The 11908-nt window shown below is 46.2% G+C and overlaps 1 long non-coding RNA gene across 2 annotated transcripts; it reads left to right on the plus strand.

Moving 5' to 3' along the window:
- Positions 1-2755: 2755 nt before the first annotated feature.
- On the plus strand, positions 2756-8662 carry LOC114089508 (uncharacterized). Of its 2 annotated transcripts, XR_011707233.1 has the most exons (6): positions 2756-2932; positions 3196-3346; positions 3825-3996; positions 4315-4437; positions 5632-5755; positions 8270-8662. It is a non-coding gene; the product is annotated as an uncharacterized lncRNA (long non-coding RNA). The 2 variants fall into 2 exon arrangements; XR_011707232.1 differs by lacking the exon at positions 5632-5755.
- Positions 8663-11908: the final 3246 nt, after the last annotated feature.

Raw genomic sequence — 11908 nt, forward strand, 5'->3', positions numbered from 1 at the left:
TAAAAAATTAACCCGTTATCTGAAATTCAAATTTACATAGCCTTGCAGTATTTTATCTGGTAACCATCAACCTGGGGCGTTTAGGGCAGTTTTCCTATCGGGGCTGCAGAAAGGTTTCTCCCTAGGCCCTAGGGGTCCTGCCAGCGAGAAGGAGGAGGAGAGGGAAGAGTAGGTGAAGGGGACCTGGAGGGAGGAGAAAGAAAGTGGAGGGGAAGGAGGGTGGGGATGAGGAGGAGGAGCGGGCTCACAGAGTGGCGACCTACGGAGCTCCGAGGAGCGAACCAACTCTTCCTCGACCTCGCAGCTCTCAAGGTCCAACCGTGAGAACCGCCTCTGCCAGGGGAGAGGAACCGTTCTGAGAAGGGTTCCTCCCTTCTTGGTGTGCGCACCCGACGCATGCGCCTACACCAGTCCGCGAATCGCGTCCCTATGCTAGGCAACGAGCGCGCCGCTCCCGGGCCAGAGGAGGCGTCCGCCCCGCAGGGTCGCGCGGAACAGTGAGCGGAGCTTGCGCCAAGCGGGACGGAGCGGGAACGCGCGCCCGAGGGGAGGGGACGCGCGCGCAGGACTCGGGGCGCGCGGAGGGGAGGGTACAGGTGGGTTGCCACCCAGAAGCTGGGAGCCATCGGGCCTGGGTGGGGTGTCTACTCTATGGGGAGAGGTGAAGGGGCAGCGGACTTAAGGGAAGGAACCTTGAGAAGCTGCTTGTCCTAGAAGGCAGGAGACCCCAGCCCCTGGGAGACTCGCAGTATGCTCTGTGGTATGGCAATGTCACGCTTCTGCACCTTTGTGTTTGCAGGTGACCTCGGGACCCTAGCGATATCACTCTTCCTAGGCCCAGTTGAGTGTGCAGAATACTCTGCTAGCATTTCCCATGTTGGTTTTTGTTTTTGCGTCTGGGGGGATTGAACCCAGGAGTGCTTTACCACGAAGTTATATCCGCCCCGTCCCCCCGCCCCTTTATTTTTTCAGGGCTGAGGACCGAACTCGGGATTTTGTGAAAATGAAGATTCTGAATCTGTAGCTCTGGGTAGGACCTGAGAATCTGCATTTCCACAAGCCCATAATGACAAATGACCACCCCATAGAATCTGGGCTGGTCATTTGTCATTAAACTACACTGAGTGAGAGGGTGCAGACGATTGTTTATTCTCATTCATTAGTTCAGATTAGCAGAAAGAGACACCACCCACCTCCGTTCCCATTGTCCGGCCCTACACCTGTGACTTTAACAAATTTATTCTTTTACAGTTATTGAGGTGAGAAGTCCTAAATGAGTCTTCAAGGCTAAAAACAAAGTGTCAGAAGGCTTCTGGAGATTCTGGGGGAGAATCCATTCCTTGCCTTTTCCTGCTTCTAGAGGCTGCCCTTGGCTTCTGGCTTTGATGACATTACATCTTCTTTCTCTGCTTGCCCTTCCTGTCTGACGTTGCTGCTCTGTCTTATAAAGATGCTGTGATTACATTATACTGACTTGGATAATCTACTCCTCATCTCCAGATGCTTAATTTAATCACATTTCCAAAGTCCCTTTGCCATATAAGGTAACACATTCATAAGTTTCAGGTATTAGGACACAGAGACCTTTGGGGGCCACTATTCAGCCCTAGAACTAAGACATTCTCTCCCTCAAGAAAGTTAATAAATTATACTGTATAATCTACAGTTTGCATTTAACTTGCCTAATTTCCCCAACAATATATTTTACAGAATTCTTTTTTCTGGTCTTGACCCAATCTAGAATCATGTTATGTGTAGTTTTTATGGCTGTGTAGTCCCCTTTGATCCATATTGGTTCCCTATCTTTATTTAGTTTTTCATGACCTTGACATTGATACTGATTTTGGAGGTCAAGATCAGGTCCATGATCCCGTAGTGTTGAAGATTAAATACCCAAGAAATGTTGAGGCAAGCATAGAAAGCAAGTTTCATCTAAGAAAGGGACAGACTTCTCCAGAGAGAAGTGAGGCCCAGAATAGTGGATGCAGGTGTGTGTTTCAAAGTGTGATCCTCTGAGGTGTTGGCATCCCATTGAGCTGGGAAGTGTGATCTGGAGGTTAGCTGTTAGCAATCCAGCAATAACCAGCCATCAGAAATTTTACAATGGTGAAATCTGGCCAATGCAACCTCGACCAAGTGATCAAACTGAGCACTTTGTGACATCACATGCCTCCTGATGGGATATGCTCTTCCTATGGAACATCCCTGCCTGGCCTGAGGGGACAGAAAATGTCACATTCCTCAAAAAACTGAGACGGGGTAGAAGACCTGGCAGGTAGTGTAGATGTTGAATGATGGGGATCCAGAGAGGATGATGGCTGGTTATTGCTGGTTAATGGTGGGGTGTGTAGGAGGGGGTGAGCCTTTCTCAGAAATGCCCTTAGGAAGGAAAGTAAAACTGAAGATGGCAGCTGTCACTTATGATGGACATCCACATGCTAAGCAAGGACCTTACAGGGAGGAACAAACTAAAAAACATCTCCAGAAAAATGTGAAGGCTGGATCTGAGCCTCTGCTATTCCTTGGATTCTTCTGGGGTTTAAATATGTAAATTTCAGGAATATGGAGTTGGTCAGGGAGCCAGGTGCTGGGCTATTGCACGGCACAGTCTTCTACTGTTAATAGCTAACATTTAATAAATCCTAACATGTGCCAGGCCCAGGGCCTCTCAGGTGTGTGTTACATCTATGAATCCTCTGTTTGTTATAAAGTGCATACTTTAGTTATTTCTCTTCTACAGATGAGGAACCAAGGCTCAGAGAAATGCAGCAACTTTCCGATGATCACACAGCTGCAAGTGGCAGCACCAGGCCTAGAACTTGGTCCTTCTGAGCCCAGAGTCTGTGTTCCTCCTGCTCTGCTTCATGGCCATGCCTCCTTGAACCTTCTGGCTTGAGCCACCTTCCCTCCTGCTTGTCAAATCGGATCAACAGTAAATATGGGGGCGTGACCAGCCTGAGGCAGTTTCTGCTTATGAACTGGGGAGTGGAACAGTGTGTTAGCAGTGGCCAAAAGGACCTAGCATTTCCCCTTCCTTCTGCTCCTCCCCAGGGAGATTCTGTGGTCCTTTGTGAAGTAAATGAGCTAATCTTAGATCTAAGTCACAGGCTGTCCTTCTGACCTCACAATAGCTCACCTTTCAGGGTGCTCAGAGCTCTTCCCTGGTGTCTCTTCCTGCTTGTTTTCTCCCTACAGGGTAGAAATGTGTGTGCATTAAAGGTCTCAGCCTTCTTAACCGCCAATATATCAAGCTCCTCTCAAGCCTGGTGATCCCAGGACCTACTGTCTGATCTACTCCAACTGGAGAGCTTTGGAAAACAAGTCTGCTTGAACATAAGGGCGACTGGCAAGTATGCATTTGTTGGTTCTTTTGAGAAGGGTGATTCTATGGTTTGGATCTTAAATGTCCCCAAAGGCCAGATGCTGTCATCTGGATCTCTAGCCTGAGGTGCTATAGGGATTTGGTGCAACTCTACAGGGGTGAGGCCTAGTGGAAGCCCTTGAAAGGGGATTGTGAGACTCTGACTGCTTTCTCTTTTGCTGTTTGTTTTTGGCCACTATAAGAAGAGCTTCTCTGCTCCACCTGATGCTCCCTGCCATGGTGTTCTGCTGAACACCCATAGACTGAAACTACTGACAAAAATAAATTTGTCTTTATATGTTGATTACCTCAGGTATTTTGTCACAGCCATGGGAAGCTGATGAACACGGGTTCGACCAAGTAACATATTTATCCTGAAATAAATCTGAGTTGGTTAGAATGAATCTGTTTTTAAAATATGATTACCTGTGTACAAGAATGTGTCTGTTTGGATGCTTCCCAGGTCCCCAGGATGGAAACGGAATACCTGAAGAAGTGCTTTGGAAATTCCTTGTCCCAGGCACTGGCAGAAGTGGCGAAGGTTCAGCCCAATGACCCAATAGAGTTCCTGGCTCGATGGCTTTATCATTACAGGAAAATAGCTCTAGCAAATGAAAAGGTGCATGTGTGTGCAGGTGTGTGCAGGGCTCAGCTTCCCTGGAGGGACTGGGATCCAAGGCAGGGTGCTGGAGTTGGCCAGGGGGGCTTGGTTCATCCACCTTCCCAGGATGACTTAGGCCCAAGTATCCCTGAAGTGTGGAGAGTCTGCAGCTGGAATCCTACTCAGGGGTGTGGAGTCGGTGGGTTTGGAGCTGCCAGCAGGCTAAAGCTAGTTACAGGAAGAAACTCCACAGGCTTAAAGGACCCAGGTCCAGGACTATCCCCAGGGAGGGCGGGCCCTCTTATAAGACCTCCTGGTGCTGACCTGACTTGAGCCTGTGACATTACCCCAGAATATGCAAGAACAGATCCAGCTGAAGGAGGAATATGAGAACAGCCTCAGGGAAAAGGAAATGGCAGCAATGATGAAACAAGAAGAGCTTCAGATTCAACAGAAGTGTAAAGAGTGTCGCAAGGTAGGAAGGGGGCACTCACCATGGCCCATTCCCATCCCAGGGATGGACTCCAGGAAATCCCCAGGGCAGCCGCCACCACCGTGCTGAGCAACTGAGGCCCCCTTAGTCAACTTTCCCTCCCTGTCACACATTCATGTCTGAACCAGGTCTTGTCAATAAAAATAGGAAAGGTTAAAAGGCAAATTCATGTTAGATTCAGGAAATATCACTGATGTTACTGACTTACACATCTAGATTCTATTCACCTGGAACAAATATTTTTTTCAGAGATCCTTTGAGCCCTTTCCAAAAACTATTCAAAGTTTTTTCAGAAACCAAACATGGTTGTTATCAGTGCATACTTAATGCATATGGTAATATTAGTATTTTATTATTAAATTTTCTTTACTTGTCAAGCCTCCGGTGCCTCCTCTTGGATGCTATAATGATGAATGTAAGTTCTTAGTTCAGAATAGTTGGAAACAACTGTGCATTTACCACCCTGACAAGCAAATATTTTATCTCCCACAATCTTTCCTACAATTTCCTAAAATATGTCTGCTGCTATCTCATGCTTTCTACAAATTACATGATGCCTGAACAGGTAATTCATTTAAGGGGGTTGTCGGGCTTGAGATCTGAAATCTTCTTCAACTATCACTACATCCTTCTACAAGTCACTAACTTTGGCTGGTTTCCAAAGCTGACTTTGATAGCATGAAAGTACTAAGTTTATTTTCATTTATAATAATATACTCAGCATTCTCATAAATAATGAATATACCCAAATATATATATATATATATATTATTAGTTATAATCAGTTATTTATTTTTAAAGCTGAACATGTATAACTAAATTAAAAGAAAGATGGTTTGTGCTATTTTTTGATGTGGTCTAGAGAGCTCTCCCTCAGGAAGGGTTCATGCTTGGAGCAGTTTTTGGGGGACGGGAGAAATTAGGCTCAGTAAGTGAAAGTCACCATCACCTTACTGATGACCCAACCATTTTCTAACACCAAGTTTCTCTGCGAATAGAAGTAAAAATATATGATAATGGACTCCGAAGTCTCTACCCTAGTTTTACAGTAGCTCTATCGAAGAAAACTTGGCTCACTTCTGTATTTTGAATGTCCCTTTGTGTTGCACTGGGGATGTTTTGCACCTGGCAGCAATATACCTCAGGAAGATTTTTTTTTTTTTTTTTTTTACCAAGAATTGAACTCAGGGGCACTCAACCATTGACCACTTCCCCAGCCCTGAGTCGCTTAGCCGTTGCTGAGGCTGGCTTTGAATTCGTGATCCTCCTGCCTCAGTCTCCTGAGCTGCTGGGATTACAGGTGAGCCCCACTGCGCCCAGCCTCAGCAAGATTTTGATAAACAACAGGTTTGCTCTTTTGCCAAGGGTGAGACGTGGGGAATTATAAGGGAAGATAAGAACTAAGAGACAATGACTGGGTTGTGTGCAAGTTTTCACATTTAGAGAAGAGTTCGTGTGCAAATTGTGGTTATGTAAATAGATTCCACTTGTTAGAAGGGAACAAACAGAACCCAAGGGGGATCTAAAATAAAGCTGAAAGAATCACCTACCGGCAAGGGAGAGCTGCATCATTCAGGTCTGAGTTAATTTCCAAGTAGAAGTTGAAAGGGCGAGATAAAAGACAAGATGCCAAGCTCTGGTTCCCAATTGGCTCAAGGTGGATTATGGACTATCCCTTGCTATTGGCTGCCTGCAAATTTCGCATCACTAGTGCTGAGAAATCTGGCTTCAAACAGGCCCAGGAGGGGTTTCATGAAATTTCAGCAGTCCTGCTGGTTCGACTAACTGGCTTATATGCACACCCTCAAAGCTTTGCCAGATTTTCCTCCCTTAATCCTTTAAAACCATCTTTGTTTTTGTCTTAGCAAGACTTTGTTAATTTTTTTTCTTGAGTACCCCAGATAGAATACTAGTCTAGTGGAAGTGTCAAAAGAAGAATAGAAACAGAGTTCTCAGTGTGGCAGAGGTCATTCCAATTACAGGAATCAAGAAGAGCTCCGTAGAGTGGGTAACAGTAGAGTCCAGGCAGAGAGAGCCAGCGAGGCTTGACCTATATGGGTTTCTGTTCACTAAGTAGAGGAGCTTTGACAATATAAACCATAATTTTGTATCTCAGTCAGAAAGCGATTCCTATTGTTTATAAAGCTCCGAAGCATTCATGTTTTAGGAATACGTTTTCATAAAAATCAATACAGGTATTTGTTGCACAGACTCAACACTTTGAATGCAGAAGGGTCTTAGAGATCATGTGACCAAGTGCTTCACCCAGAGCTCTCTGCTCGGTCCCTTAGGGTTCAGTGTGGAATGAAGCTCTGAGACTTCTAGGCAAAGATGGGAAGGAGTTGGCTCAGCCAGAGACTACAATCAAAGGGTATTAGACACCTGACATTGTTTCATAGGTCCCGGAGGGCACTGCTCATTTTTTCAATCTTTTTTCCTCTGTACTTTGGACAATTTCTATTGATCTGCCTTCAAGTTTGTTGACACTCTCTTGTTCCATATCCTATGTTAGGATTTCTGTGGATTTTAAAAATTTGCAGATATCATACTTTTCAGTTCTAGAATTTCTAGCTGGGTTTCCCCTGCCCATCCCCCCTTTTCTTCCTTCCTTTCTTCCCTGCCCCCCACCCCAACCTCTCTCTCTTTCCCTCTTTCTTGATATTGGCTGGGGATTGAACTCAGGACCCTACACATGCTAGGCAAGTGCTCTACCACTGAGATAAGGTCCCCATCCCCTTTTTTAAATTTTATATTGAGACAGAGTTCATTAAGTTGCCCAGACTGATCTCAAACTTTCAATCCTTCTGTCTCAGCCTCCACAGTGACTGGGATTACAGAAATGTTTATTTATCTTTTTAAAATAATTTCCTTTTTCTCTACTGACTTATTCTTTCACTTACTATGTTCTTTTTTTACTTAAATTTTTGAAAATATTAAGTTGTTTTAAGTCCTTGTCTGCTAATTCTGGCATCTATGTCCTGGGGTCTCTTTTTATTAAATACTTTTTCACTAGATTATGGTTCACATTTTCCTACTCCCTCCTACGTCTAGTAATTTTTACTCCTATGCTGAACGTTGTAGGTGGTATTTTCTAGGGAGCCTAGACCATGTTGCTTTTCCTTTCAAAGGTGTTGAGTTTTGTTCCAGAGGCAGTTAGATCATTGGTGAGTCACTTGATCCTAGCAGATTTGATGGTCTGCTTTGCTATGGCAGCTGTATTTCAGTTTTGTACTTAGCCTTTGGCATGAAAATAGCAACATCGTGTTCCTGCCATTCTTGGGCATGTTTCTGGAGTGTGGTTAGCCTCTACTAATGTATTAGTCTGCTTTTTGTCACTGTGACCAAAATATCCAACTAACTTAATAGAGGAAAATTTTATTTTGGGCTCATGGTTACAGAGATCTCAGTTCATAGTCAGCTCAGACCATTCTTCTGGGCCCAAGGTGAAGCAGACCGTCCTGGCAGAAGGTGGGGTAGGGAAACCTACTGGGCTCATGGCAGCTAGAAAGCAGAGAGAGTGTGAGGAGCCAGGAACAAAATATATAATGCCCAAGGCATGTCCTCAGGAACCCACTTCCTCCAGCCATGCCCCACCTGCCTACAGTCACCACTTAGTAAGTAGTCTGTTTAAATAATTAATCCATCAAATGGATTAATGAACTGATGAGGTCACAGCCTTCATGATCCAACCATTTCTCTAAAGTGCCACTTCTGAACCTTGCCACATTGGGGACCATGTTTTAACATGAGCTTTTCAGGGGGACATTCCTAATTCAATCCATGACAACTAATACCTTTTTTGCCTTCTATTTAGAAATCGATTTCCCTAACCACTTTCAAAAAGAAAGTCTCATTCAAGCAGGAAGACACAGAACCTGTTGAAGAGGGGTCCTTGGAGCAGGAATCCCTGCAATGCCTTAACAGATTCCTTCTTCAGAGCTAGTTGAGGAGATTGAGCAGAACTTGGAATCCCCATAAGATCAAATCACCAGGAGGCTTTTCCCTGCGAAGTTGCTGATTAAAATGCCTTCTGATTCCAAATCTCCTTTTTTAATTATCAGAATGGGAAGAATTTGAGTGATCCTTCCCTCAACCCTGCAGTCCAAGAAAATAGCCCTGCAACAGAGCTCCTGCCAACCAAGGTTGGCAGGACTCTGAAAGGAGGTATCTGCAGGGCCTCTTCAGCCTGGACAGGCAGCTAGCCATGAGAACCTTTATCTTGTGGAAATCCACTCAGAATAAAGATTTCAGAATAAGGAATGGAATGGTTGAGTCTTTTCCCTGTTGTTTTATCATTTATTTGGAGACTGCCCAGTAAGAGTGTTACCTCTGGTTACTGGTGACGAGGTCTGCTTCCCCAGATGTGAAGATTTAACACCTGGGAAACACCCAGGTAAGCATAGAGTACGAATTTTATTTAAAGAACAGTAACACAGAGCTGGGGACATAGCTCAGTTGGTAGAGTGCTTGCCTCACATGCACAAGGTCCTGGGTTCAATCGCCAGCACCACACACACACATACACACACACACAAAAAAAAAAAAAAGAGAGAGAGAGAGAGAAGGGGGCCCAGAGCTGAGTGTCTGTGCCAGGAGGTGAATCTTATCCTTTTTATAATTTCCAGGTTTCTTACTTCTCAAATCTCCTCCCCTTATGTCCACCCATGCAGTGAAAAGGCAGAAAAGGAGCAATTCTGGGGGAGCCGCCCAGGGAATATTCATTAATAATTCCCTGCTGGGGGTGCTGAGGTTGTGGCTAGCATGTGTGAGGCCCTGGGTTCGATCCTCAGCACCACATAATGACAAATAAAGGTATTGTGTCCATCTACAACTAAAAAATATTGAAAAAAAAATTCCCTGCTGGGAAGGACAATCTCCCCTGAGGCAGGTGACTTTTTGGTTATGGGTTAGGGGAGGGGGGGGAGTGGTCTCAAGGTGTTACCAAAAGCTTGGTCCTTGTCCCTGATGCCAATCCAATAACAAGGTTATCCTTTTGAGGAAAAAGGTGTATTGCTTTGCTAGTGAAGGAGAAACACAGGAGCCTTCTGTTCCAAAGGCTGTGATTCTGCCCATCACCTGGAACTGGGGGCTATCAAAGAGGTGATCCACAGTGTTCTGTGTTGGAGTTGTAATTTGGGAGATAGTCACTCGTTAATTTGGGTGATAGTCACTTCGGAGATCTTCTGGTACCATCCTCAAAGTCTGGATTACTTTGTGCCTATGGTGGGGGTATACTCAAGGACAGATAAATCTGCCAAACCACCACACTATGGTGTCTCGTGTGATGTGATTAATAACTAAGCAGGAAACTGAAGGGTAAAAAGGACAGGTGTGGGAGATCCAAGATGACTGCCAGGCTTCTGACTTGAGTCCCAGAGGTGTGGACCGTGGTGGCTTTTCCTGCAATAAAGGACACAAGAGGAAGAGCAACTGAGGGCATGCTGGGTATATTGTACCTAGGAAAGGAACAAGCAGGAGGATGTCGCAATAGGGGGCATCCCTGAACCACTTCCTTCACCCAAGCTTCAAGAAAGGCCAAAGCCCTAGCCCAGCGGAAGCTTTTCTGTAAGATCCCCGAGCAGAGGTTGTAATTGGCTGTTCATCATCTGAAGGGGCCTCAGAAGTTCTTCATTTCAACTCTCTGAATGACAGTGTCCATTTCCAAGTGTAACAATTTTAAAGACCTGAGATCCTGTAAGAGACACTTTCCCAAACTTAGGAGATAATAATGCTTAGCTTAGAGGGTTGTCTTTATGGATTTCTTCTATTCCAGAAGCAAGTTGACCTTCTTAGCTGTTTAAAAACCCACATTACAATGGGTGTGGCTTGGTGGTAGCTCTTGGAGTTAGAATGCATGTATAAATGTTCCTTAGATTCTATTTTCAGGGTTTGCCTCCCCAAAGACAGAAGTCTCACTGTGAGAGTGGCACTTGCTGCCCACTACTGCCCACAGGTCATGGTCTGAACCTAAGAAATAGCAATTAAATAGAAGAATTCCCAGGGGTTCCGCCCTGGAGCCCCGTCAAGCCCTGACACCCCTTGGCCCTCTGCTAACACAGCCAACAGTCCAGTACTGGTGCCTCTGTGGATCATCACTGTGGACAAGAGACCCAAGGAAACAGCTCTGTGAGCCTCTGACCCAAGCACTCATGTATTTTAATGTGGCTCCCTCAGCCTCTCAGTCCATAAGATTCCACCGGCCCCTCACCTGTTGCCCCTCTAACTGTTCTCTCCCTGCCTCCCTTGTTTCAATCTGTCAAAATGCTCCATGAGGCTCTAGAAACCACATTTTATGAGAGATGTTTGAAGACTGATAGAATATTCAGGTCAGAGACAAGAGACACCAGGAAGTGCTATTGTCCTATCTGGAAAAGAAGTCAGACTTGGGGTGGCCCAAGAAGACTGAAGACCTGTGGGGGGAGCTGGAGGGGAACACATTCCAGGTTGGTCTGAAGAAGTGAGCAGCTCCAACCTGAGCAGCTGAACTACCACAGGAGCAGCTGATAAACAGCTGACAAGGACTCACACGATAAGGTCCAGCAGAAAGTGTCTAGAGATGCTGTCCAGGCAGAGGGCCTGCGCATGGCCAGGCAGGGCTCCCATCACCATCAGTGGCCTGCAGTGAGGCAACCTGCACACAGGCACCCCACCACCCCGCCTCCCTGCCAGGGAAAGTGACCAGGACACTGGTCTCTCCAGCTGAGTGAGCAGGGCCTTAAGGCCAAGGGAAGAGAGCGCCTCAATGTCACATGTCCTGTCGCAGTGCTTCAGGGCCTGGACTCAGTTCTTACTGGCTCTTGGGGGGCTCAGAAGGCGAGGCTGGGCTGGAGACAGATTTGATGGACTTCCTTGACGAGGACGAGTCTTGCTGTCAAACAGAGGAGACTGAATCTATTTCTGCGTCTGGCAAGAGCTTTGTTTTCTAAGCCCCGCGGTTCTGTGGGCATCTCCTCACCACCACTGCCCTCTCCCCAGACTTTCCAGACTTGTCAAGATCCCTCTTCTCAAGATCCAAACTCCCTGAGGATCACAGGGGAGCTTGGGGACAAAAGAACAGGCCTGGAGAGAAAGGCAGTCGCAGTAAGTAGAAGGAGCGTGAACGGAGCTAACACAGAAAGAATGCTCAGCAGAGGCCTGGTGCCCAGCGAGCCCTCAGCAGCTGGTGACGACGGTGCAGGTGCTGGAGACCCTGCACCCTGTTGGTGAGAGTCTCCTCTAGGTCAGCTGCTCCAGTGGTAGCTCAGCTGCTCAGGTTGGAGCTGCTCACTTCTTCAGACCAACCTGGAATGTGTTCCCCTCCAGCTCCCCCCACAGGTCTTCAGTCTTCTTGGGCCACCCCAAGTCTGACTTCTGTTCCACACATCAGTGGGCTGAAGAGAACAATAGCTCTTCTTAGTGATGAGAACTGAAGACACAATGAAGGGTCCTGCCTCGCCCCCACATCCTAACACAC

This window comes from Marmota flaviventris, chromosome 4 (assembly GCF_047511675.1).
Source record: "Marmota flaviventris isolate mMarFla1 chromosome 4, mMarFla1.hap1, whole genome shotgun sequence".
NCBI classification, from domain to species: Eukaryota; Metazoa; Chordata; class Mammalia; order Rodentia; family Sciuridae; genus Marmota; species Marmota flaviventris.